The following is a 27,827-nucleotide window of genomic DNA, read 5'->3' as shown; positions in this document are numbered from 1 at the left end:
GGACAACCCCCTTTCTTTCCAAGGGGGAGATAAGCAGCAAAGAACACACTGGTAACTCTCTTTAAGAAATTCTCATGACCAGCCTTCCTCAATAAATCTCCTTATCTTCTTTCATATATGCTTCAGGTAGGTGATGATAGGGGATGTAAAGTCAGCTTCCCATTCTCTTGCATGGTCTCAACAGGTGATTTGGAATCTGTTGGTCTTGGACTTAGCTAAAACTGAGTCCATAAGAAAACTGGCATTTAACAACTTGTTTCACTTTGGTAATTTTATCTTTATTTCCAAAAGCTCTTTCTTCCCCCCGCCCCCCACTTTGTTTTTGGCTTCCCCCAACAACCCCCAAACTGAAGGTACCCTACTGGTCCTGCTTCCACAAGTGGCCATGACCAGGAAAAAAGGGAGAAGAACCAGTGGCATGGGGAGGGCTCATCTCCACAACATTCCATTTATACACACAACTCAACAGACAAGCACGAGTAAGCACTGCAGCTAGAAGTTGGCAGCAGAGGAAGGATAAGGAATAGATGAGGAGTTGGGGTGTTATTAAAAAAATACCTCCCCCCACAAACTGAAGTGCCTGGGGGGTATTTGGTCTGCTTCTGTCAGAGCGTTTGAGCCAGATCGACTCCATCATAAAACTGGGGCTGGGTAAAATAAGGCTGAGAGCTACTGGGCTGCATTCCCAGGAGGTTAGCCGTTCTAAGTCACAGGATGAGATAGGAGCTCAGCACAAGGTACAGGACACAAAGACCTTGCTGATAGAACAGGTTGTGGTAAAGAAGCCAGCCAAAACCCACCAAAACCAAGATGGCCATGAAAATGACCTCTGGTTGTCGTCACTGCTCATTACACGCAAATTATAATGTATTAGCATGCTGAGAGACACTCCCACCAGCATCCTGATAATTTACAAATGCCATGGCAACATCAGGAAGCTACACTATATGGTTTAAAAGGGGAAGGGATCCTCAGTTCTGGGAATTGCCTGCCTCTTTCCCAGAAAACTCATGAATAAGCCACCCCTTGTTTAGCATATAATCAAGAAATAACTAAGTATCCTTACTCTAGCAGCCCATGGCACTGCTCTGCCTATGGAGTAGCCATTCTTTTGTTTCTTTACTTCCTAATAAACTTGCTTTCACTTTATTCTGTGGACTTGCCCTAAATTCTTTCTTGCATGAGATCTAAGAACCCTCTTTTGAGGTCTGTATCAGGACTCCTTTCTGTTAACACTTCAACCCAAGAGGAATCAGAAGATCAAAGGTAATTTGGGAAGGCCGGAACTGTCAGGGATGGAGGGGAGAGGAAAAGGCAGGGCTTGGTGGGGAGCTGTTTGGCAGCTGGGGTGAAAGGATTGCTCTCCCACTGCTGAGATTCTCCAGCCCCTTCCTGTCTATTAGGAATAGGGCAGCCTGCAATCCCTGTGGGCAGGTCTGGGGCTTCCAGATGTTCCAGGAAGGGGGCTCACAAAGGCTTTCCCTCCAGGGAGATAATGGCACTGCCTCCCAGCTTCTCTGCCAAGGTGCGGTCATTCTTGACTTCCGCGTAGCAGTTTGGTTGTAGTTCATGCTTGATCCCTGTCAGCTTCTTCTTGATAGTGTCCTTGGAGTTGGCATAGATCATTTTGCTCTTCAGGGGTGCAGACTCAGGCCCAGAAGCTGAACACCAGGTCCTCCTCCTTGCTCTCCTTTGTCTCACAGTTTGCGTCACAGAGGGCGTTATGGCAGTCTTTGTCTGGCAGCATCTTGACAGAGGTGGTGGAGAGGCCATTGACAGTCTGGCTGACATCACCCACCAACATCTGCTTGCCCTCCTTGAGGATGAGTTCTTGTCCTCACTCAGGCAGAAGAGTACCACCTTCTTGAGCTTCTTCAACTCCTCTGGTGTCAACAACTTGTGTACCTTCATGTCATTGGATACCTTGATGATGCCATCAGAGACAGCCACACAGGAATCTACATTTCCAGAAGTCAAAAAGAGATGACAAAGAGAGCCAGAGAGGAGGAGATCTGACTGAACCTGCTCTTTAATAGTACATAGTATCTTCTAATTTATCCGAGACTAGAAATCAATGATTTTCGTGATTTTCTTCCACTTCCTTTATTATCTCTGCTTCCTTGAGTGTCACCTTTGTTTGTTTACTTTTGCTTTCTAGTTTAGCAGAGCTTTCTTCATGTGCTTGGTGATCCTTGATTGCCTGTTGTCATTTAATATTGAGGTACTAGAATGTGAATGGTGTTTAAGAAGGGAGATAAACTTGTAGTTAAGCTGACCACACTTAACTGGAAGTCTTCTTGGGTTTTGAAGTCATAAATTTAGTTTAATTTCTAAATCTTATCCCTATGTTCATCCATTTTAGGGCTGTGGTTTATGTTTTTTCTCCAGCTCTTCATCTTCGTGTGGGCATAGAGGTCCACTATAAAAATGTGTGGCCCTTCATTATCTAGGACAGTGTGGGTTTTCTGAAGAGTTCCTAAACTAGAGCTAAGTTATGGAAAATGTTTCATATCAAAATGGATGAAATATACAAGCCAAAGTTATGGCATCTACTTTCCCATTCCATGCATACTTTCATAGTTTTCATTTTGGAAGATTTTGAATATGTTACAAGAAAATCCTTGGGAATTTAAATTGAGTAGACTACTATTATAGTGTACAGTCACTCAGATTACTATGTTTTGTTGCGTATGAATGTTAGGACACAAATGGAAAAATTCATCTGTTGCTAAAAGTGGCACATTTTCAGAGAACTCTATTGTGGTAGGCTGTTCTTTAATAATGACCACAGCAATCGCTCTTATCCCACATGTCCTTTTGAAATGTGGCTGTGCCATTCCTCCCACCTTGGATCTATTTCCCCTCATTCTGAGCTGGCCCTACGGTTTGCTTTGACCAACAGAATGTGGTGACAGTGATGCTGTGTGTTGGCTGGGCCCAGAGCTTCAGAGATCGCATGGCTTCTGTTTTTGCCTTGAGTCTCCATGTTTTTGCCTTGAGCCCCGGGTATTCTGTTGGAGAGAGGCCAATGGAGGAGCACTGAGGCATACCTGCCAACAGATAGGACCAGGGCCCCAAACATGTAGGTGAGGCCCTTTTGGATCCTCTGACCCCAGTAATGTGCAGACAACCCCACATGAAGCCTAGACAAACTGGACCAGCTGAGTGCTGCCTAAATTTTTGACCCACAGAATCACAGGCAATAGAATGGTTCTTGTTTTAAGCAAATAAGTTTGGGGTTGGTTTGTTATACAGCGATAGATCACTGACCAACTCTCTTTAGAACTATTTAGAGCAGGGATTTCCAACTCATGTTGCATTTTGGGTATCTGCGCTTATGTGCTCTTGTCAGAGGATCGGGGCCACAGCTTCTGATTCTTAAAGTAGTCTTTATCTTCAAAAAGACTAAGAACCATTGAATTATGGGCCATTACAAGTTAAACACAGTATCAACAGATTTTACTGTTTATGCAATACATGCTTATGCCATTATAAAAATATGATTATAAAATTAATTAAAAGATTGTCCCAAAGTCATAGTAAAAAATTTTGTTTGTATCCTTCCAGAGCACATAAGTATTAGGGATCTATTTGGAGAAATTAAAATGGTATATATGATTTATATATGTGTGCCAACGTGTATACTGATATATAAATGAATGTACTTGGCCAGTAAGAAAATCAGAACTTACTTTTGTTTTGTGGTCAAGTCAATATTTTACTTTCTAGCTCTTGCATTTCATGTCACTCCTAAAAATGTTCTCTCTCCCTAAGTATAAAATAGACCCATGTTTCTTTTAGAACTTTGCAGTCTCAACTTTCTTTTTCTTCAGCACAATCACTTATCCCTCTATGGCTTATCTGAGGTTTATTTTGGTGGAAGGAATGAGGTAGGAAGCTTGCTTCCCCCCCGCCGCCTCCCAACATTTATTAAATAGTATATGTTTTCATCACTCATTTCAATGCCCACCTCATATACTGAATTTCCATACGTATTTGGGAATACCTCCAGACCCAATGCTGCGCTATTCATCTTGCTACTCCAGTAACTCACTGTTTTGATTGCTGTTGCTTATAATGCATTTTATTTCATGGAAAGGTGGTCTTTCCTTCTGTCTTTTTTTGTTTTCTACAAACATTTTTCCTTCAACTATTATCTTTTAATTTTTTCAGATGAACTTAAGAATCATCACATCAATTAGCATCCATCCTTCTACTGCCTGCCTCCACAAATTCCCCAAATAATCTTTTTGTCTTTTTTTTTTTTTTAATTTTAGAGAACATCACATTGAATTTATAGCTTCTTCTGGGGAGAAGTTACAACTTCACAACACTGAGCTTTCTACCAAAGAGCAAGGTCTCTTTGCATTGATTCAAGACTCAAATGGCTGACAGCACAATTTTTTTTTAATTTATTTTTTGAGATGGAGTCTCACTCTGCCACCCAGCCTGGGATACAGTGGCACGATCTCGGCTCACTGCAACCTTTGCCTCCCAGATTCAAGTGATTCTCCTGCCTCAGCCTCCCGAGTAGCTGGGATTACAGGCACCTGCCACCATGCCCGGCTAATTTTTAATTTTTAGTAGAGAAGGGGTTTCGCCATGTTATCCGGGCTGGTCTCAAACACCTAACCTCAGGTGACTGGCCTGCCTCGGCCTCCCAAAGTGCTGGGATTACAGGTGTGAGCCACCGTGACCGACCTGATAGCATAATTTAAAAATGTTATTTTTATCTCTGTTAAATTTTCCTCTAGATATTTTAAATTTTTTGGTCAACAAAAAAGACAGTGTATTATACCAATATTCAGTTACCTTTGGCTTGGCGGAAGCAGTACCTTATTACTCCATCCAGGTAAATGATCATGGTTTTTCCCTGTACATTTCAAAGTCATTTTGGTCAAGTTCCCAAAGTCTGAATGCATCACACATAACTTGTAATGGGTCATTGTCCTGTTTAACTCAGGAATAATTGTACTGGAAAACCCTGATGGTTTCTAAGCTTATCCTAAACTTATTGTGCCTTGTACTGAAAAAGATCTGCTTGTTAAACACAGAGTTCCACACCGGGGTTATACCACTTGGAAAAAAAGTGCTCCCAAAGGGAAACCCAAAGTTCCTTTGATGGACTTATAGGCCTATAATTCGAAGAAGGATATAAAGAATGAGCATGCTTAAATATCAATGTTGGGTGGATAGCTCAAAATTTTCCAGGTTCTATCCTCTGTTCCATAAATCAAAGTATTTGAAAGGGATTAAGTGATGAACATTGAGGCTTTGCCTGGGGTTTGACTATACGCTGCAAGACTGAAGGAAGCAGGAGTCGATGAGTTCACTGGGAAAGAACCCAAATCATATCTCTGGTCAAAAACAAACAAACAAAAGTAAACCCCAGGTTTCACAAAAAGCTCCTTTAGCACTATTTTGAGAGGTATGTTAACATGAATAATTCTACCTATGAATTCACATATATAGAAGTTTGGATTCTAAATATCACTTTGGTACTAGAAGTGAGATGTAGCATTTAGAAGCAATAATAAAGTAAATATTTGACATGAGGAACAAAGTAAAATGCAAGAAAATGGCAGAAGGGAAAAATGTTGGAAATCCTGGGTCAGGGACTGGTGAATTAGTAATGGAGTCAGGGCAGACAGGCCGCTCATTGGCCAAACTTTCGGTTGTATGTCCTGGCCCTGGAAAGCTCCTTTTCTGCAGTCAAATAGCATGGATCAGCTCTAAAGATGATCAGCCAGAGTTTCAAACTGAAGCTGGTGTGAAAGTACTACTACAGAGAAAATAATATCTTATGGGGTGGTGATAAGACATTATGAGCCATTTAAATTTACTATAATATTTTGAGGAAGATAATGAAGGTGTAAGGAAAAAAAGAAAATGCCCTAATATTCTTTCTGAAAACATCCTGGCAATGTTCAATGACTGCATAGAATTTGCTGTGGAGAGGAATCCTAAAGATGAGGAAGTGGGTATGGGGATGTTGTAGAGGTTGGGGTGACTTTTGGGGTCAGAGGTTCCTTAGCAGCGTTTGCCTTGGTCTAGACTGATGCATCAAAAGATCCAAAGGCAAAACATCCATTAGCAAAAAAAAAAAAAAAAAAAAAAAAAAAAAAAAAAAAAGATGATCCTTATTTTTTTTAGTTCATTACAGAGAAAATGTCCCCACTGTTCCAGAAAGACTGATTTACGGCAAGCTTTTGACCACCCAAATTAAGCTGTGACATTGAGATAGTGCTAGTTACTTTTTCTCATGAATAGTTCTAGGCTAGATCACCTTTTCAAAAGAATAAAAAGAAGTGACTGAGAGTATATCCTGAATCAATAAATGTCTGTCTACAACTCACACAGTACAGAATCCACTGTGAATATCTCTCCTTTCTGGATGGCAAAACTCCTTAACTCTACAAACGCAGGGTTCGTTTCATCATCAGATCACTTTCTCATCAAGATCTGTGTCTTTTCAGGAAGTGGTAAAGTCTGCTATTCAGGAGAAAAAAAATAAAAACTGCCATGCATGCATGCAATCATGTTGAATGGAATTCTTAGGCCTGTGAGGAAAAGACCCTCATTCGTGGGTTTTTATGGTACCTGACAGCTCTTTAATTTTGGTCGGTCAGATGAGATTGTCTGGGCTAAGAGATGGAGAATAGGCATAAACTAACAATGTGTTGAGAAGGAGAATTGATGACAGTCTTACCCATAATGCAGCTGTCAGATTCAAAATACTCAAAGCTCCCTCACCCTGTCTCAACATGGCCATTCCACAGAAGGGAAACTAGTTATCTTTCCAGGGAATGAAATGGATGCTATTAAGATACTCCCACAAGGATTTAGTTATTATGTGGGCATCGTCTATGCCATTAAACTGTATCCCGGGAGGACGTGAGGGTTTGATGGCAGGATCTCAGAATCACCAGGATAAGAGGGTGAGAAAACATGCATGTCACTTCCCTTATTCCTCATGTCCCCCAACTATTCGGAGGATAAAACTTCACCATTAATCTAAACACATCATTTGCCATATAAGAATTTTCTTTCATCTCCTCAGGTCTGAGAACACAAATAAATTGGTCCAATATATTATTGAAAATCATCTTTAATATTATAGTTAATAAGCATTAACAGCGAAATTACGTCTTCTTAAATCTAATTATTCAGTGATCAAACATAAACATGGAGTCCCGGGGAAAGACAGAGCATGAGTTACTATCTATGCTGGGCACTACAAGAGTTAAAATAAAAGGTTGGTAAATTGACACACAGAGAAAAGGACATTAAGGATATTGTCTGATGACAATGCTGAAAAAATCAAAACCTTTTTGAAATTCCCTTCTGTCTTGCAGGTCATGAGAGAGTTTCAGGGTGGTAATTTTTAAATGTGGAGGCCACTTACAATTCTGCTAAGCACTATTATAGTGGCTATGTGGTTGGGAGAAAATCATTCTTTCAAGAAGACCAAAGAATTCTACATTTGCTCCTAAAGATTTCCTTCTTTAATAAGGACTTGAGTAGATCCCTGTCATTGTTCTAGATAATGGATTACCTACACATACATTTCCAAGTGTAATGACACTCTTGCTTATTAAAGACCTCTCAGCTGAAGGGGCAGAATATTATGAACTGGCCGAGCCATTCATTTTCTTGAATATGTTATTCAGTATTTTATGCTAAACCAGCAATACACCATCCATTTTAGTACAATGATCCTTATGTTCAATAAAATTGAAGTGTCGCATCATAAATCATTACAGTCATTTATTTTACATTAGACACATTAGCCACTATATTCCATAATCTATTACAATAAGGTGGATTTAAATGTACCCCAAGGAACTGCAATAATAACTCGAGAACCAAATATAGCAATTCATGGATAAAATATGCTTAACCTAAAACTGCACTAGCTATCGTGATGGCTGTGAACTCTGAATGGAATTTAGTGCTGATGGTGACTGAACTCAGCTATACATACAGAGGGAGGAAAGAGAAAAAGAAATGGCAGACCTTCCTCTAATTTTCTGTTCATTAATTTAAAAAATGTACTAGATTATTACACTATCAGTGAGACGGACAAATTTTGCTGGAGGAACTCACGCTCAGTTGAAACTTTTTCTAAGTAACACATATTCAAAATCTCTAGTTAACTATTCAATAGGATGCCTGTTGTTTCCAACAACAGCAGTGTCTGGGAAAGCTTCATCAATTCAGACTAATTCCACTAATTCCGCATTTGTGAAAATTCAGACAGGCTGGGTGGTGTGAAGAAAAAGGTTTGCACATGTGATTCATAGTGTAAAAGAGGTACCCCAATAATGTTTTTATACCAGAAAAGCATTTCAAAACAGCCTTAAGTTTGTAGGAGACATTCTTTTACTAATAGTTGAGATGATAATTATAAATTCTTATCAATTAATGAAAACTATTTTCTCGAATGATCTCTTTTAGATAATATTAGCCTACTCCCATTTCCTATATGTATCTAAAAGCAAGAAAACTGTGTCCTGTAATTCAGATTCTTCACTAATTTGGTATCCTTCCACTTAGTCATGGATTGTGAGGTCTTTGTAATTTTAGGTAAATGGTTACTACCCATGTTATTGACACTCCTAGATAGCTCACTCGGCGATCTCAAGTCTTTGAGATTTGACCATGAAATGAGACTAGCTTTATTATATTGCTGGATATGAAGTCTTTGCTGTTCAAGATTAAAATACGTATTTGTTGCTGTGTCAATCTGAGATAGCATGACCCAGAACTGGCATAGTTAATTCTTCCTCAGGAAATTAGGGACCAGATTATATTTCCCATTTGTATGTCCTTATTAACCTACCTTCGCTTCCTTCCTCCCTTCCTTCCTCTCTCCCTCCCTTTCATCCAACCACCTAGTCATCAGCCAATGATCCATTTAGTGACTATCCTACCTATTTAATGCCTTCCCTGTGCCAGACACAAGGCGGGCACCAAGAACACAAAGGATAAGGCAAGGCACCTAACACTTATAATAAGATACTTTCTATGATTACATTATTGCTTTTATCTATGCAAAAATGTTGTATTCTTTTACACGACTTATAATAATCAAATACTTAACAGTTAGTTATAAGATTTCCCTCAGTCAACATTTATAGAATTGTAAATTTATACATAAACCAAATTCTGAGGGGAAGCAGAGGACCTTGGTTGGCTAAATGACCTGGGGTGAATAATTTATTCTGTCTAACCCTCACTTCATCGTACAATGAGACGGTTAACTGGATAGTTTCTTAGAGTTCCTTCCTGAATTTTAGGACTTAAATCATTTTCTCTGTCCTTTATAGTCATCGGTTCCATTGATTAAAATGTCTCCAATGCAGAAAAGGACAAAAATTTAAAGAAGTAGAAAATCTCGTCATTGTCATATTTGTCAGTCCCTTGCAATCCAGTCTATACTGCTACGTCTTTTCCTTTTACTGTCAACTGCTAATACCAAATGTGCTGTTCTCTCATCAGTTTGTGGTCTAATTTATGCTCATAAAATATTGTTACCATCTGATGACAATGAGAACACCAAATCTGTTGTCCCCACTCTTCTGAATCCTCTTTCAGCATCGGTATCGTCCTGGCTTTTCTCTTCTATAGATATATCTGAATTATACATTATTTCCCCCAGGCATGCTTTTCCAAATTAAATAAAATTTCATTTTCTGTTTCTTGCCTTAATCCTACTAGATGACTTGGCTTAAAATATTTACAGACTCCACTTTGTACCATTTTTAATAATTTGGCCCTATTGCATGTATTTATTTTATCTTGTGTTTTAGAGGGTTGTGGTTTGTGCTCACCCATAATTAAGGCTTTCCTCTAATACTATATGTCACCTTTGGCATGCTCTGTCAATTATGGAGAAAAATTACACTCCCTACCTCTAGATAGATGGAATAAAAATTACATAAATATGTAATAAAGATACATAGATACAATGGTCCTCAGATCAACCTGTGGGCTCAACAAGGTGCCTCATAAAAAAAGCTTATACAGACAATAGACATCTATCTGTACAAAATCTTTAGGCCAAATTTAGAAATATAAAAATATTTCTGAGCATATTCTTTGATCAAAAAACAAATATAAACCAGAGTCCAGTCTAGTGGATCTAGGTGACTGATAGAATGAATTTAATGTGGCAAGTAGTTACAAATATTTTAGACGATCTGAAAACTAAATGGTATGGTGACAGAGATTAATGTAGGTCAGGTGTGTAGGTCTGGGATTCATGCCTGTAATCCCAGAACTTTGGGAGGCTGAGCCGGGCAGAACACTTGAGGTCAGGAGTTTGAGACGAGCCTGGGTAACATAGTGAAACCCCCTCTCTACTAAAAAAAAAAAAAAAAAAATTAGCTGAGTGTGGTGGTGCATGCTTGTAATTCCAGCTACTCTGGAGGCTGAGGCACGAGAATCGCTTTAACCCGGGAAGCAGAGGTTGCAGTGAGCTGAGATTGCGGCACTGCACTCCAGCCTGGGCGACAGAGCAAGACTCTGTCTCAAAAAAAGATTAAAAGAGGCAGGAAGCACTATGCATCCTAGGCTGGAGAAGTAAATGGTCTTATCCAAAAACCCAGGAGCTCTTCCATCTCTTGCCAGTGTTTCCTTTTGGCCAAATTAGGTAAAAAGATAAGTGGATTGAGAGGGAAGTTATGAAGTCTCAAGCTTCTGAGCCACTCACTGTGCAGACCCCTTCCAAGACCTGGGAGGGGTGCTAGCAAACTGTGTACATGGTCGTATGTCTACAATTTGAAAAAGTATAGTATTTTAATTTAAATAGTTATGAGTGTTTTCTTTTTGTACTTTGATATCCCCTGCATTATACTTCTCAAGTAAGCCCCTATCTAGGGACTGGTTAGGGGGAGTTGAGCTGAGGACTCATTTAGTTTCTGTCTAGTGGGATGTGTGTATTTCATTCACAGTTTTTTTTGCATTGTGTGAAGACTGGGGATGCCAGAGAGTCTATAGACAGAGAGCTGCCCCGTACTCTTAAGAATTTTTCCACATCCAGCATGAATTTTAAATGTCCACCAAGTGGATAAAGAAAATGTGGTACCTACACACCATGGAATACTACACAGACATTAAAAAGAATAAAATAATGCCCTATGCATCAACATGGATGTAGCTGGAGGCCATTATTTGGTTTTCTGTTCCCGTGTTAATTTGCTTAGGACAATGGCCTCCAGCTGCATCCGTGTTCTCATAAGTGGGAGCTGAACACTGAGTACTCAGCGACATAAAGATGGAAGCAACAGACACTGTGGACTACAAGAGAGGGGAGGAGGCAGGAAGATAAGGACTGAAAAATTATTGGGTACTATGCCCACCACCTGGGTGATAGGATCAATTATACCCCAAACCTCAGTGTCACACAATATACCCATGTAACAAACCTGCACATGTACCCACCTGAGTCTAAAATAAAAGTTGAAAGTATTTAAAAAAATTAAAAAATGAAAGTATATATATAAAAAATTACTCCACCAGACATTTAGATAGGAGAAAAAAAAAGGTTTTTGTTGATGTCTTGGTGTTAGAATGGACTGTAGTAATCCACACACATCCATTGTGCCATTTTACCTGGCATTCACCTCAGATGTCTTAACCCCAAGAAACTGATGACAGAATCATTGGTTGCAACACAAGAAACTTAAACTATCTTAAAATCTTACAGCTCTCCTGTGAAAATAGCTTGATAGAGGTTTTCCCACAATTGACAATGATCCTAACAATTTATGTAACATTAATAACGTTATGAATGGGAATGTTTCTAAATTGTCAATAATAAAAAAGTAAATTCCAATTAGCATACTGAGGAAAGACAATTATATTTCTGCTTTTCCTATAGAAAACTGTTATCAAAAGAAACAAAAATGATGAAGCTAAAAATTCTAGGAAAATATTATGAGATATATCTCAACAGTTAACTAATAAAATATGACCTTATTTTTCCAGCTTTTTCTTTTTTATTTGTTCTTGATTTTTAAAATTTGGAGTAAATTTTTAAGTTTTGTAATTTTTTGTGATTTTTAAAAATTAATTAATTTTTTTGTTGTTGTTGAGACAGAGTCTGGCTCTGTCACCCAGGCTGGAGTGCAGTGGTGTGATCATAGCTCAGTGCAACCTCCAACTCCTGGGCTCCAGGGATCCTCTTGCCTCAGCCTCCCAAGTATCTGAGACTACAGATGCATACCATCACACCTAGCTAATTTTTTTTCTTTTTTGTAGAGATGAGGTCTCACTACGTTGCCCAGGCTGGTCTTGAACTCCTGGGCTCAAGCGATCTTTCTGCCTGGACCTCCCAAAGTGCTAGAATTATAGGTGTGAACCACCATGCCTGGACTGTTATTTTTTTCTCGTAGAAAATAAATACTTCCTTTTGTACATAATTTTGTATGTATAATTTTGTATTATGACTAAAGATGGCCCCCAAATTGCATAAACTTTAGATCCTCCAAACCTGCTGACACAGGAGCTTAGGAAATGAATTTTACAGTTACCTAAAGCAACACAGAGTAGAATAGGAGAAAGGTGGAGAAGAGATCTGGGAGCCAATTAGCAAAAGACAAGCACTACAGTATATTAAAGAGCTTGCAAAATCTCTGGAAGGGCCAGGGAACCAGGCAAAGAAGTTTCACAACCAGAGATACTCACTGACATCATACCAGGGAGTTGGGGAAGCCTAGTTACTTCCTACATTAGGCATAAGCATTACAGTTCAAGCCACCAATGTACTGATAATGAATTTTGAATGGTATCAACCACTGATGCATCTGCCAGGGCCGTCCCTAGAAACTTGATGTAGATCTCGCAACCTGAACCACATATGCATGTTTGTTTGGGTCACTAACTCTTAATTCTAAGTCTGGTTTATCTACATTTGATTGGAGTAGCCAGGGTCACTCACCCTAGAGAAAAAACAAGCGGGTCTTCTTATTCCCATAAGAGGGGAACTTCCAAGGAAAGGATTAATGCTGGGAAAACAAAAACAAAAACAACAAACAGATATCCACTACATTCCACCACCATCATCCCTATTTTACAGAATGGAAATAGAAATGGAAGCCTTAACATGGAAAGTAATCTGCCCACATTCAAATAGCTAGAAATGGATAGAGCCAGGATGCTGCCTCCAGACTTGAAGACACAAATTCAAATGCCTCGAGAATCCAGGGTGTGATACCGATGGGTGGAGAAAAGCAGCAGTGTAGCGTGATGAAAAATATCAACAGATCATTGGTCACCAGGACTGGCGGCAACAGGGAGTGGTGAGATTGAGGAGAACCAGAGAGCTCATGTCTATCCGCGAGGGACAGCTGCTCCCAAGTTCCTCCTGGCTGTGGCTGCATGGGAATGTTCCCCAGTGGGGCCATCTAGGCAGATTGTAAAACAGAGGTTAGAAATCTAGATTTTTATTGTGAAATGTCCCAATTTTTAAATGTTGTTAAAAATTGAAAAAAACTTTGTAACTATTGTTTGGGCCATAATTGTACAAGCTCATCTGCTGCTACATTATTATCTCAGGCTTCTATTTGCAATGTCTGCTCCAGAGTGAGCTCTCACTCACTAAATTACATTACTATACCTCTTCTTTTCAATTAACCGCATTTTACAAACCCACTTTTAACTCCCAGGCTTTACTTTTCCTCTATACTTGACCAGAGGAGTTAGAAGGTCTGAAGTTTCAGTCCTGACATGCTGCTTATTAGCTGTATAATCCTGACTGAGTCCTTTAACTTCTCAAAATCTTAGGTCTTTATCTGGAAAATGGAAAAAAAAAATCTATTCTGCCTCCCTCCCGGGGTTGTTTTGAGAATCAAATGAAACAATGAATATGAATGTGTTTTGAAAGCTATCAAAATCTACAGAAAAGTCAGTATATTACTTTTAATGATAACCTTAATTTTCAGAAAAGTAATTAGCCAAAATTCCTCCTTTCCATTTATAGAAAATAACACATTAATTTTTCTTCCGTCTCTGATTCTACCCCCATCATCCTTGGCATTTCAAAAATGATTGCCTTGTAGTCAATAAGTTCATTAACCACTTCCCTAAACACCGCAGGAAACAACTCATCTCCCCCAAAGAACCCATATTTTGAACATAAGCATTTATTTTTTCACATACTTTTCTTCCTTTTTTTTCTAACCAAGTACAACATTAATGAGTTGTGTTTTACTTGAACTTTTGTATTGGGATTTCAGGGTAACTGACTTGAGCAAGGAGGCAGGATTTCTTAGGAGGTCAACCAGGAGGCAGAGCTTGAGTGTGAGTATCCACATCCCCCACTGTCATTCCTTGTGTTTTTTGAGAGTTTGTGTCATGAGCCTGAACTGTCTATGTACCATATGTGCCCTGGGGAAAGCCATTCTTATTGAAAGGCAAAATAAAGCCATCACTTACATGAAGAATGGAACCCATTTGGCAATGATATTCCTTTCCATATTTCCCTTCTCTGAACATTTTGTTACAGAGCAAAGACAGGCATAAACCTCACCCTGCTTCCTTTGGGGAAGCCCTCAGCTGCCCCGCTGTGAATACTGACCTGGCACTATCTGCCACCAATGGGGAATGTTTGGGTGGAACATCTACATATTTAATGGTATAGCTATTGTTAATTAAATAAAAACTATAAACAGAGAATATGTGACAAAAGGAAAAGGTCCAGATTTGCAAAGTTCTTTTTTAGCTACAGGAGGCCTCTTTGAGGAGGATATGAAGATATCCTTTAGTACCGACCCAAACAGTATGGATGGCTAGTGCCGTATCTTTTAAAATTCGTATCAGTGGACTCTTTTAATAATTGTCCACACAGATCGGTTCAGAATCTGGTCTTCACTCCCATTCTTTGTGCTTGCCAGCTGGTACTCCACTCTCTTTTCACAAATACACCACGTGCATCCTCTCTTTCCCCTCCTTGAGGTGGTTGTCCTGTCTGATATGCCTCTCCTTTATGCCTGCCACCTATTTAGAATCTAAAGTCCTTCAAGGCTTGGCACAAACCCGACACCCTCTATGAAGCCTTCCTTGATTGCACTAATCTCCCCTAAACTTCTTTTCTTCTGATCTTGACCCACAATTCAGCATCAAATGTTGTGTCCTGGTACCTAAGTGGCAGTCTCATCTGTTCCATTGGACTTGAAGGTTCAGGGCCATTATGTATACATCTCCTTTAATTTCCAGAGTGTGCAGTTCAAGGCAGTGCTTGGCACGGAATATAAACTGAGTAACAAATTTATTTACATGCAAATTCTGGCTATATCTCATGGCTTCCAGAACCTAAGTGCTTCAGAGTAAAAACACTGACACGGGCACTGCCTGAGGAAGTGCTGTACATGCTGTTTCCAAAAACATTCAAGGAGCTGTTGAACAACCACTGGCACAGACAGTATAGAGTGGAAGCATGTGTGAACAGAGAGGGGTAAAGAAAATGGTAGCCCAGACAAGGAGGGTTGTCAGCCCATAGTCACGCAGTAGATGAGTGGTCAAAGTAGCACTTAAACCCTGGCATTCCAGCTCCCAGCCTGGACTCCTTCTAAAGTGTTCATGGACAATCACATCTGAAGAATCACTCTGAACATACTGCATTTTGTCTGCTACATGGTATCTAGAGAGGTCCAGGTCTCATGTGGTTACTACATGAAATGTCCAAACCCCCTATTTCTACAAGGGTAGAGACTTTTGTTTTGTTCATTGTGATAACTCCGAGTACTTTTCACATACTAGGTACCAAAAAATATTGACCTAATGTTGAATGAATGAGTGCCTAGGAAATCTGACTATCAGTCACACAGACTAGGCTGTGTTGCAAAAGCAATGCCCAAACCTCAACCACTTAAAAAATTCAGGACTATTTCTCACTTATGCTCCATATCCACTATGAGTTAGCAGGGAACTCTGCTCTATCTCACCTTACTGTGAGACCCAGACTAGTAAAACAGCCACCATCATGAGTGCTGCTGGTCACCATGCCAAAAAGAAAGAGCACTGGAGGGTTTCAAATTTGCAGACAAATGGTTGGCCTGGAAGCTACACACATCATTTTCACTCCAAATTCACAGGCCAGATTTCATCACATGTCCTGCTCAACCATAAGGAGCCAGCAAGGACAATACTACCATGCTGCTAACAGGGGAAGGGGCAAGAAATATGTGTAGAGCAGCCTTCGGGACTTTCATGAAGAATCTTTGCTTTCAGTGCCTTTAGTTTTCTTTAAAGCCATCAAGTAGGTTGAAGAAGAATAAACAGTCTGGAAGAAGCCATCCTTCATGTGTAGGGGTAATGTAAAAGAGAATTTGAGACATCTGTTTCATTACTTCTCAGGTAAGAGCAATTATGAGGCTGGGCACGGTGGCTCATCCCTGAAATCCCAGCACTTTGGGAGGCCGAGGTGGGCGGATCACGAGGTCAGGAGTTTGAGGCCAGCCTGGCCAACATATGAAACCCTATCTCTACTAAAAATACAAAAATTAGCCAGGTGTGGTGGTGCGCACCTGTAATCCCAGCTACTCAGGAGGTTGAGGCAGGAGAATTGCTTGAACTCGGGAGGGGGAGGTTGCAGTGAGCTGAGATCACACCACTGCACTCCAGCCTGGGCGACAGGGCAAGACTCTGTCTCAAAAAAAAAAAAAAAAAAAGCAACTATGAGATGTTAAGGAATCAGACTCCATTGTAAGAATAGAGGAGGCCGGGCACAGTGGCTCACGCCTGTTATCCCAGCACTTTGGGAAGTCAAGGCGGGTGGATCACGAGGTCAGGAGATCGAGACCAGCCTGGCTAACACGGCGAAACCCCGTCTCTGCTAAAAAAACAAAAAATTAGCCCGGCATGGTGGCGGGTGCCTGTAGTCTCAGTTGAGGCTGAGGCAGGAGAATGGCGTGAACCTGGGAGGTGGAGCTTGCCGTGAGCCAAGATTGCACCACACTGCACTCCAGCCTGGGTGACAGAGCAAGACTCCATCTCAAAAAAAAAAAAAAAAAAAAAAAAAAAAAAAATGGAGGCACAGTCCACGCAGAAATGACAGGGGACAGGAAAAAAGAGAAAGGGAAATCAGCAAGGTACTTTTCTACAGATCAACAAAGGGGTTTTGGTTGATTTCATGCAGAGTCTGAATCAACAGTGATGTGGTTTCCCCAAAGGTGAATTAAATTTTAGTTTACATTAACAAGAAATATAACTTATAGAATGATGGAGGTGATAATTCTGCCTAACTCCACATTGGTAGAACCACATCTGGGATATCATGTTAGTGCTGGTGACAGATGAGTGCAAACAGAGGAACATGACTGGATTGCTAAACAGCTCAATATTCTGCCACAAGAGGAACAAAAAAAGTAAATTGGAATATATAACTTGAATAAGAAAATACTCACGGAGGCTGGGTGCAATGGTTAATGCCTGTAATCCCAGCACTTTGGGAGGCTGAGGCAGGTGGATCATTTGAGGTCAGGAGTTTGAGACCAGCTTGGCCAATATGGTGAAACCCTGTCTCTACTAAAAATACAAAAATTAGCCAGGCATGGCGACGCATGCCTGTAGTCCCAGCTACTCTGGAGGCTGAGGCACGAGAATCACTTTAACCTGGGAGGCAGGGGTTGCAGTAAGCCAAGACCACGCCACTGCACTCCAGCCTGGGCAAGAGAACAAGACTCTGTCTCAAAAAAAAAAAAAAAAAAAAAAAAAGAAAACGAGTCAGGGAGAAAATGACAATAGTTTTTAATATCTGAGTGATTACTGTGTTGAAGAGCATTTATCCTTGTCCGTATGGCTGCAAAGCATAGGAATATGACCAAGGGAAAGAACTTACAAGGAGATAGATTTGTACTTGCTACCAGGAAGAGTTCCTAACAGAACTATCAAAATACAGAATGGCATGTTAGGAGACTTAAAAAGTTCCCCAATAGCAAAAAGATTATTGTGATAATCAAACATCGGCCATGTGGAAATTAAGCTGAGTTGATTTCTAAGACTCCATCTCACTCAAACACATGATTTTAAGTTCCATAGTATCTACTCTTGCACTCACTGCTGGACATACAGCTGTACCTACTCATGGGCACCATAATTTAGGAGACAGTTTCAGAGGAACACAATCCTACAGGGCAGGGATTGGCAAACTTTTTCTGTAAAGGGCCAGATAGTAAGTACTTTAGGCTTTGCTGGCCATATGGTCTCTATTCCAACTACTCAACCCTGATGCTGTAGTATAAAACCAGCCATAGATAATATGTAAACAAATAAACATGATTGTGTTCCAATAAAACTTTATTTATAAAAGCAGGTTTGGGGTAGCATTTAGTTTTTGGACCTTAGTTTGCAACCCCCTACTATAGACACTGAGAAAGATTCTAGCTGGAGAAGCTGCTTATCTAAAATCTACACCCTCTGTGTGCCTCGTCCTCATTCTAGTGACAGAGTCCAAAATGTTATAGGACCTACTCATCTCTGTCCAACGACAAAGAAACTAAATAATTCCTGACTTAGCAGGGGGTGCAGAAAGCTCTGATCAAAGTACAAATATTTGTGATAATAGCTTGAAAATACAAAAGAGGAAATGAAGACATTTTTGCATAACCTTCAAACCTGGCTCACTGTTGGAAAACAAAAACTGTGACCAGAGATGCCATTGAGGAATTTGTGTGTTGGCTAAGGGACTTCTGAGATTGGCAGTAACCATGCAATCACATCAAGACTATGCCAAGAACTTTCATGGCCATATTACAATTTTGTTTTTTTTTTGAGACAGAGTTTCGTTCTGTCTCAAAGGCTGGAGTGCAGTAGTATGATCTCAGTTCACTGCAACCTCCGCCTCCTAGGTTCAAGCGATTCTTGTGCCTCAGCTTCCTGGGCAGCTGAGATTACAGGTGTGCACCACCACACCCAGCTAATTTTTTGTATTTTTAGTAGAGACGGGGTTTCACATATGTTCACTATGTTGTCCAGGCTGGTCTTGAACTCTGGTTCTCAATTGATCCGCCCTGCCTCATCCTGAGGGATTACAGGCATGAGCCATCGCACCTGATCTATATTATAATTTTTAACTAATTTGGATAAATACCTAATAGGTATCATGAGTGTTTTCTAGACTACAGTAAGACCAGACATACGTAAGTCTCTGGCACTAGTAGAATGTGAAGGAATGTATCTCTCTTAGCGTGGGGAGCTTAATGCACCAACCCTAACAAGCCTGGACAAGGAAAGAGTGCACACCCATGACTCCCACCAAGGATGGAGCCAGGCCAAGCAGACAATTCAAATAGACAAATGACTTCTGATTTGAAGTAAGAGAAATGTTCAACCCATCCCACTATCAGCATGTTTAGCTCATAATCAGGCATTATTATAATGGTATGCAAATTGTGGAAACGGCAGACATTCTTTCCAACTATGTTTTCATTAAAGATTCAGCTTTTTTTACCCCAGAATAATAGTAAATGACATGCGAACTTCATATGAACTATAGGTCATGAAAGGATTTAGTATTGGCATTTTTAATCTAAAAAGTCTAGTGCCAGAAAATCAATATGTTTCAGTTGCAGCATTCGAATGCAATTTTCCTCACGTAACAGGGTTTCTTTCTTTCCTCCTTTCTTCTTCTTTTTCTTCTCTCTTTTTTTTTTAAAGAATGAATAATTCCTGGTTTTTCTATGAAACAAGCTGCTGTATTATAAGGTAATGACATCAATAACACATTACATGTAAACAGAAAATGAACAAAAAATCATTCAAGGCCCTTTTGAAACTGGAGTGCTTTTCATCAGCCCTATTACAGGTTCCATTCACATTATCGGATTGAACCATCCTGCATAACCGAGGTGCTGACAAGTCCTGATTACCCAATAACTCCTATATCCCTTTCAGGCAGGTTCACGGAGAGGACAGGAATACCAGGCCTTCCTGGGGGGCAGCTGGCCTGCCACGGAGACCCAATCAATGAAACTCAATGCCCTCTCACTTTCCTTCTCCAAAAATGGGGCACTGGACTTCCTGGTGCATAATTGGGTCTTTTTTTCCCTGTGTTCTCAATTGTTTCAGATAACAACTATTTATAATACAGCGGAGGACAGGCCAGGCTAACACTACCAAACTCTTTCCCCCAAATATTTACAGCTCCATTTAAGCTCTCTGTATGGCAGATTAGATGGTGTCTTTCTTAAGTAGCAGAAACAACTGAAGAGCTTGGCACTTGGGACAAGATGGGTACCAGACAGGCTGCAAACATTCATCACCTGAATGTTTATATGTTTCAAATAACCAATCCCTTACATTTTACACTTCAATCTTGAGTTATACCACTAATGTAACACCCAAAGTCCCTTTTCCTTATTTTTTATACCACCGTGTGACATTTTACCCTTTTTGAAGAAATTTTTGTTGCAGCCCAAGCTCTTTCTGCTCTTCAACAAATGGAGTTTCTCCCCCACTAGGTAGGAGTGTCGTGGACACCATGGCTCAGGTGTGACAGATATGATAGCCAGCTGCCTGGCTGGCCTGCCTGATATCTGTGGGGCGGGGGTGATTCTACTAAAGGTTCAGAGCCTCTGGGCAAGACCACAATTCATTTTCTCAAGACAACTTTTCAACCCTTGCACAGAAACTACAGCCTGTTGCTTGTGATACAGCTCTGAGAAGCAGCCAAGCCAATTTAAAATAAGCCTTTAAACAAGCAAACTGTGGTTTTTGCCTTTTGGGTGGTATATCACTGTATATTTGACGTAATCTTCAGCTTGGGAGATATCATATTTTTAAAACAAATTTCTTGGCTTCCATCTTGGCTCTGGGGCATTGCTGTCTGAGGACATGGGTTTACCTAATTAATGCAGGCTCCAGCCTTTTTCTCTTTTTCCTTAAAACCTCTCCTCCTACAGTTAAACTCACACACTAATACATTTGCAAACAGAAGAAAACAAATAGAGTACTGGGCTCCTTACTGAAGTGTTTTAAATTAAAATGAAGGTCTAATTATGCAGGTTGCAGCACATCCTAGTGTATCCTACGTCCAGAGGCAGGAGGGGGCAGTGGTGTAGAGGATGGGCTCTCTCGTGGTTCAAATCCTAGTTCTGGTTGTGCACACTGTGAAAATCTCCTGGCCTCTTTGTATCTCAGTTTCTGAACTGTAATGCCACCTGTAGGGTACAGCAACCCTGAACATGTCAAAGGCTTAGAACAATGTCTCTTGTAGGGTAAACACTTGTTAAATGCTGTTATTATTATAAATAAAAATACCACTGGAGTAAGTTTGAACGGTTATTGTGTCTTGGCAGAACCTGGTGAGATTAGGTGCTCTTCTAAAGGAGATGGAGGCCATTAGAGAGCTTTGAATAGGGAGGGACATGACTGGACTTGCATTGTAAAAGGATCACTCTAGCTACTGTGCAGAGGTCAGTCTATAAGGACAAGAGTGGGAGCAAGGAAACTAATTAACTATTATAATAACCCAGGTGAAATCAAATGGTACGTGGACTAGGGCGGTAGTGGTGGAAGTCGGAATCAGTGGTTAGATTCTGGATGACTTTAAAGATAAAGCCCACAGAGTTGTGGAAGGATTAGATCTTGGGCATGAAAGGAGAAGAGTCAAAGATTCTTCCAAATGTGGGCTCACCAGCTAGAATTGATCAAGGCCGATGAAAAAGTCTGAAAGAGTGAAGATAGAGACAAGTTGAAGAGTGAAGAAACAGACCATCTAAGAGGGCAATACTAGGCATAGCAGTTATGGCGGAAATGTCATAGAGGTGGGAAGATTTGGGATCATCAGCAAGTGGAGGGGATCTTACAGGGCATTCTAAGCAGAAGGAAAGGCTTGGGCAAAGATGTGGAAATGGAGCAAATGTTTAATGCCAAAGAAAGAGGAGATTAGCAGAACTGAATAAGGAAGCCTTCTTAGAAAGCACTGAAAATAAGGTTAGAGGAGCCCAGTACAGCTGGGATTCAGAAGGCCTTGACTATCTGCCAGACAGTTCTGTTTAGGGATGGAATGGGAGTCTGGATGCTTGGGTTTTGGGTTCAGCTATAATCTGTGCATATATGTTTTATTTTTAAGGTTAGCAAAGAAAAGGTGTGCATGTACTCATACTACTGAAGTCAAGATGGGTCTAGGAGGATCTACCATGTTTTCCATTTTTTCTGGAGCTTTGGGGCCATTCAGTGTTCTTTTTCATAGCAGGCATCACCAAGCCTCAGGAGTATATTGGATATGATCTGGCCATATTCACAAGCCTCATTAAACCTGTGGGCCACCCACAGTTGCATTTCATCTTTGAACCCTGGACTCTGCAATTTGCAATTAAGAAACAAACCCAGCCCAAGCAAAATAAAATAAAAACATTCTGCCTGGCTGGCTGTGGCTCTATGGTGCTCAAAGCAGCTTTACTGAAATGCCTCCAGTGATTGTGGTAAGTTTTTATTGCCCCCAGTTTCACAAAGAAGGAAACCTGAGTAACTAAATAACACATTTCTTGAGGGAAGAGAGCTGATGAACAGCACCATGCAGAAATCATTTTTACTCAATGAGGTTTCAACCGTGTGGCAAATGTCTGCTGGTATCTGCCCAGCAAAAGATCACAGGAGATTAGAGAGACATTCAGCTAACGTCAGAGAGGACACAGGTCTTCATTTTGGCACTCAGTCGGTCATGGCCTTTTGCTTCACTTACTCCTTGCACCAGCTCAAAAAAATTAATGGGAGCTCAGCTCTGCTATTGTTGTCAAATATTATGTTCTAGCTTAATTGCAGTCATTACTAAACAGAAAGTCCTGTGACAAATGCAGTCAACAGGAGTTCACTGTTAAAAGCACTTGAAGAATCAGATTAAAGGGGATTGGCAAACTTGGGAGGATAAAATCAGCATGAATTTTCTTTGCTTTTTGGGTCACAATCTCTCTGACTTGGGTTTTCTCACCTGTGAATGGAGACAATAACACCTCCCAAAGTTCTTCAGAATATAATATAGGCTTTGGGGCTGGAACTGCTGAGCATGTCAAGAGGTTGTCTGTACAAAGGACCAAGGAGTCTACTGAGAAAGAACCCAAGGAAATAAGGGAATAAATACAGGCTCTGATGGCCATCAAGGGTCAGAACATTCTAAAGAGAGCATTGAGCTTGTCATTCAGATTATTGTCTAGTCTAGCCCCCTTAGAAATAGAGAAGCTCATATGTAAAGAAAAATACTAAAGAAGCGATTTATCTCCCTTTCTCTTACATACACACAAATTCTGTGACAAATGGGGAATAGCACTTTAACATCCAAACCACAAAAGTGTGGATAAGTGGAATCTTACTCACAGGGCCCTGTATGATTTCCATGGGGGCACAGCCCAGCTTTGGTGGAGGCTTTTTAAAAAATGGCTTGAGATACAATTCACAATAACATAAAATTCACCCTTTCATAGTATACAACTTGGTGGTTTTAAGTCTATTCACAAAGGTGTGCAAATATCACCACTATCTAATCTTGAAACATTTTCATTACCTCCCAAAGAAACCCCATGCCCATTAACAGTCACTCCCCAATGTCCCTTGTCCCCAGCCCCTGGAAGCTGCTAATCTACTTTCTGTTACATTAGCCTATTCTGAATATTGCATCTAAATGGGATCATACAATATAAGGCCTTTGTGACTGGTTTCTTTTACTCAGCATAATGTATTCAGGGTTTATCCATGTTGTAGCATGTATTGGCACTTCATTTTTTATGGCTGAATAATATTCCATTTTGTGGATATAACACATTTGTTCATCCATTCATCAGTTGAATATTTGGGTTATTTACAATAATGAATAATGCTGCAAGAACTTTCACATTCTAGGTTTTGTGTGAACATGTTTTCATTCCTTTGAGTATATCCTAGGAGTGGAATTGCTAGTTTATATGCTTAATCTTTGTTTAACCTTTTGAGAAATGCCAGACTGTTTTCCAAAGTTATTGCAGCATTTTATAATTTCACTAGCAATATAGGAGGCTTCCAAATTCTCCTCATCCTTGCTAACACCTGTTATTGTCTGACTTTTTGGTTTTAGTCATGGTAGTGAGTATAAAGTAGTATATCACTGTGATTATGACTCACTTTTATTTATTCTTCTTGGCATTAACGTGAACTTAGTATGAGGACTTGCCATGGTTTTGCTGTTAGTTTCTCATCTGTGTCAATTGATTTCACTCCTGTGGGCCACTGTTCTTTTCTCCTGCTAGGTCCCGTTTAGTAGTGGCAATTACTTGGGCGTCTGCTATTTGTGGGACTACTGAAGGTGTGTCTCTAGCACTATGACCCCAGTGCTGACACCAATGGTCTGGCATCTATGCCAAAGATACTTTCTCAGATGTGATATTAGTGCCACTTTCCACTGTGGCTGAAGCCATAAGTAATGGAAACTGCCACCGCAAGAGCCTCAGATGTTAGGGACAGGAGCACAGGGTCTTTGTTCTTGTCAAGACTAGCACTTTAAGTCCTGCTTCTAGAATCCTCAGTGTTCTAAAGCTCTGCTAGATTTCCAGTTTAAGATGGTAGATGTAACATCTGCCAGAATCAACACCCAGGCCCACCTCCATACAAAATGCAGAAATAAGAGATATAATTAACAAGTACATCTCCATGCTCTACAACACAATATGAATGCACTAAATAGAAATGGAGGAACATACAGGACCTTATGGTTATAACGAGAAGGTAGCCACGGTTATATCACCAGCACAGAGCTGTGAGTAACTCCATACCTCCTGTAAAAGCTTGAAGCCAACAGTGCCCTAGGGCTGCCTCAACATCAGTCTGTAACAGCCCAAGACATGCAAGGGAGGATCCTCCTACGGAAGATATGCACAAAATGGAGAGTCCCCAGGTAACTGAGGGAGACTAACCCCATTGGTATTCACACTGTAGTACAGATGCACCTCCACTTATAATGAGGTTATGTCCTGATAAACCCATAGTGAGTAAAAACTACCATAAATAAAACAGAAGTGAAAACTGCATTTAATACCCTGATAACCCCATCATAAAGTAAAAAAAAATTAAGTCAAACCGCCATAAATCCAAATGTTTCTCAACTGACAATGAGGTTACATCCCAACAAACTCATTGTATAGTCGAAAAATCTAAGTTGAACCATTATAAATCAGAGATTTTTTTTTTTTTTTTTGAGACAGAGTCTTGCTTTGTAGCTCAGGCTGGAGTGCAGTGGTGTGATCTTGGCTCACTGCAACCTCTGCCTCCCAGGTTCAAGCAATTCTCCTGCATCAGCCTCCTGAGTAGCTGGGATTACAGGCGCCCGCCACCACGCCCAGCTAATTATTTTATTTTATTTTATTTTAGTAGAGATAGGGTTTCACCATGTTGCCCAGGCTGGTCACAAACTCCTGAGCTCAGGCAATCCGCCCGCCTCGGCCTCCCAAAGTGCTGGGATTACAGGTGTGAGCCACCACTCCCGACCAGTGGTTTGTATTTTATTACAGCAGCAGCCAAAAGTGACTCAAACGGTGGGGATACATACAGTCCTAGCTTCCCTGAGTAACCATTATGGTCTCTCCTTTTAAAGGCTTTATGATCCTGTTACAGAAAGCTTTGGTTCCTTCTGTTCTTCTCAGAAAACTGTCCTCTGCCTGCAAAGGTCCCTGCAGAACTATTTGTACTGTGAGACCCTGTCCCTGTGCCTCTTCAATGGATCAAGAAGGATATCAGAAGTAGACAGTCATATTCTTTCTTCTAGAATTTGGAGTTAATGATTCAGAGACTAGATTGTCTCTATTAATGGTTAGACCAAGAGTCTTGCACATTGTGAAAAATTATTGTTCAGCACATACTCTCCTTCCTCCACAAAGACACGATCTAGACATTGAGCCACATTTTACAGCATCTTACTCATTTTTCCACATTGAGGAGTTATGCATCAGTGCTGAACAAATTATAATGCAAGGACATTTTGTAGAAAACAGTGTCATGTTTTGTCATATAAGACAGTGTTTATCAGACACACGGCAGCAGCGATAACAGAAACACAGGTTAAATTTAGAGCAGTGGTTCTCAAATTATTTCATATGATATAATCTACTCCTCAACCATATCTTACAAAGGTATAAACTACGAAGACTATGCTTAAATGAACAGAGCTTAGTGTTGAAATCGAATCAAATGAATTAAAAAAATCAATTTGACACATATTTAATGCTATGCACAGTTGTAATTATACTGCCTGGCAATTAGATATAGGAAGCAAACTGTTCAGGTAGATTCTTATGCAATTATTTGACTTTTCCACAGTCAGTTGCAAGGGGGCAAAAGCAAATTATTCTTGAACAGGAAAGATAAAGAAATTACTATTTTCTAGTCTTTAACTTCCTACAGCAGAATCTCTGAACTTATTTATTTATTTATTTATTTATTTATTTATTTATTTTGGTGCCACAGACCTTTTAATAGGCTGATGAGGGTTGTAAACTTCTTCTCAGAATAATGTTCCTAAAATAAAACGTATTGGATTATAAAGAAAACCAATTTTATGGTCTTTTAAAAACTTTTAAAAATAACCGTCTTTTTAAAAAATTGAAATATTGCAACAATTAAATGTGATATGAAAAAAATCGTACCAGGCCCTGCTTGTAATACTGTGGTTACTTCCATTCATAATTTCAAATTTCATTTACGAGTGAGGTGGGCCAGGTGTGGTGGCTCATGTCTGTAATCCCAGCAATTTGGGAGGCCAAGGTGGGAGGATTGCTTGAGTGCAAGAGTTTGAGACCAGCCTGGGCAACATGGTGAGACTCTTTCTCTACAAAATAAATACAAAAATTAGCCACACATGGTGGTGCATGCCTGTAGTCCCAGGTACTTGGGAGGCTGAGGTAGGAGGATCACCTGGGCCTGAAAATGTCGAGGCTGCAGTGAGAATGAAGATGGATCTTTCTTTTTTTGCTATTAAAGTTGAGGGATTCTCTGAATTGAGGTTAAGAAGTCTGTCCTGAGGGGAGAGGTCAACCACCATTCTCCAGTAAATACTCACTAAACGTTACTTATTTATTATAAAACCCCCAAACTAATAATAAACAGTTTTTACATTATGTAAACCTGGGCTAATACACTGACCTTGTAAGAACAAGTCACCTTAATGCCATTGCCAGAAAGCTGTTTAAATAACTATGCAAGTCTATGATATCTGTGATGTGAACAGTGACCCCTTAGATGTGGAATGCACATTAGCATAATCATACAAGGGAGTCTTAATATGGGTATTTCAGGTATTCCAGGTCTCTCCAGGAATTTGGAATCACGTCTGGCTCCCAACCCCACCTTCACTCTGAGGGAATCCTTGAGGGGTTCTTGGACAATTGGGCAGAGTTAAGCCTCCATGTCCATGAATCAGGTTGTAAATGTAAGTTATTAGAAATCCCTTTAGAATGCTGCAATTCTCATCCTCAACCCCCTCAGGGAAGCTGAGAAGTTTTTCTCCTCCTTGGAATCAGTAGGCCCCATGCATCTGACCTCCTGAGACACCCAAGTACAAGACAGAGGAGGAAGATTGCTGGAATCCCCAAAGCTAGTGTCATACCCGGGACTAAAAATTAGAGGCCAGCTTAACTCACCACTATGCAAATCACCATCCTGGGGTTTGATTCTAAAACACAGACACACAAAGAATTGTTGAATTAAAGGAATGTCGGCACAGCCTGCTCTGGCTCTCTATCTCTGTATCTAAGCTGAGTTTTTAAGCATGTACTAGAGGCCAAGGCAGGTGGGTCACGAGGTCAGGAGTTCGAGACCAGCCTGACCAACACAGTGAAACCCCATCTCTACTAAAAATAAAAAAT

The 27,827-nt window shown here is 40.3% G+C and overlaps 1 protein-coding gene and 1 pseudogene across 1 annotated transcript in view; both read right to left on the bottom strand.

Annotated features, from left to right (window-relative positions):
* Positions 1-27,827, bottom strand: part of RARB (retinoic acid receptor beta) — a 769,542-nt gene that overhangs the window by 271,479 nt on the left and 470,236 nt on the right. The window lies entirely within an intron of this gene.
* Positions 395-13,409, bottom strand: LOC100614497 (cofilin-1-like; annotated as a pseudogene).

This window comes from Pan troglodytes, chromosome 2, assembly GCF_028858775.2.
Source record: "Pan troglodytes isolate AG18354 chromosome 2, NHGRI_mPanTro3-v2.0_pri, whole genome shotgun sequence".
In the NCBI taxonomy this organism is placed as follows: domain Eukaryota; kingdom Metazoa; phylum Chordata; class Mammalia; order Primates; family Hominidae; genus Pan; species Pan troglodytes.
Note: the sequence above shows the minus strand (reverse complement) of the source record. Positions and strands in the feature narration are given on the sequence as shown.